Source organism: Palaemon carinicauda, chromosome 39, assembly GCF_036898095.1.
Source record: "Palaemon carinicauda isolate YSFRI2023 chromosome 39, ASM3689809v2, whole genome shotgun sequence".
Lineage (NCBI taxonomy): Eukaryota > Metazoa > Arthropoda > Malacostraca > Decapoda > Palaemonidae > Palaemon > Palaemon carinicauda.
In genome coordinates, this window is record NC_090763.1 from 54,393,252 (window position 1) to 54,394,508 (window position 1,257).

A 1,257-nucleotide genomic window follows, 5' to 3' on the forward strand; every position below is an offset into this window, starting at 1 on the left:
GTTTGTAGCATTTATAAAGCCGAAATCATATAGGCGCTTCCCCAGCCCACACAATCGAAACATGACGGTACATAAGGTCCCTAGATCTCTGCCTTGCCGTTTCGACCATCTCTTACACTGTTATTTTAACGATATGAGGCATGATAGCACATATATTTTTTTCTTTGGCAAAATAATGGAAAAAATAACACCTATGATACGTCAAAATTCTATATAACGCACAAAAAGCTCAAGGATTTAAATTTACGCAAAGAATATTCGATTGTAATACGCTCTTGACTCGAAGAATGATAGTATATAATATGTATTCTTGATAACTTAGTATTGGTCATTTGATATTAAATCATAGCAGACGATTGAATTCAAGTTTTGGGTCACTTGTCATGTTTTTTTTTTTTCTTTTCTTTTTTGAATTCCGGTTCTTGGTAATGGCAAATAATATTACAAATTAAATGTTGAGAATCTTCAATAAATGATTAATACTATATTTTAGATGTGATGATACTGAAGATGTGAAAATATATTTATATGTATAGAATATATAAGATCTCGAAACAATGATATAAAAATTTATCTGTTCTTGATTTAGATTTTGCTGATAATGATACAGGATAATGTTAAAATGGTAAATTTAAATATCATTAATTATCTCATTTTAACTGATTTGGGCTACTGAGACCTCTTGTAAGGGTTCTAGTAATCATAAAACACTACAAAATAATAATAATAATAATAATAATAATAATAATAATAATAATAATAATAATAATAATAATAATAATAATAATAATAATAATAATAATTATAATATGGATAATATTATTATTATTATTATTATTATTATTATTATTATTATTATTATTATTATTATTATTATTATTATTATTATTAATGATAACAATAATAATGCTTTCGTGAATAGAATTATTTTTACGTAAGAATATAATATTCTTGAAAAATAATAAAAAGTAAAAATAAAAAGAGAGGCAAAACCAAGATCAAGATACCCGTAATCCCTTCTTGTAACTTTCCCATCTCTCTCTCTCTCTCTCTCTCTCTCTCTCTCTCTCTCTCTCTCTCGTCTTTATTGGAAGCTTCAACCTATAGTTAGTCTTAAAAAGCGTGAAATGAAGTCCTGTACTTTTCAAGGTCTTCATTCTAATCCGGTTTCTCGTATCACCGCACGTATTGATGAATTAACTCAACTGTAGTTTACATCATTTAAATTTATTAAGAATAACTAACTGATTGTGGATT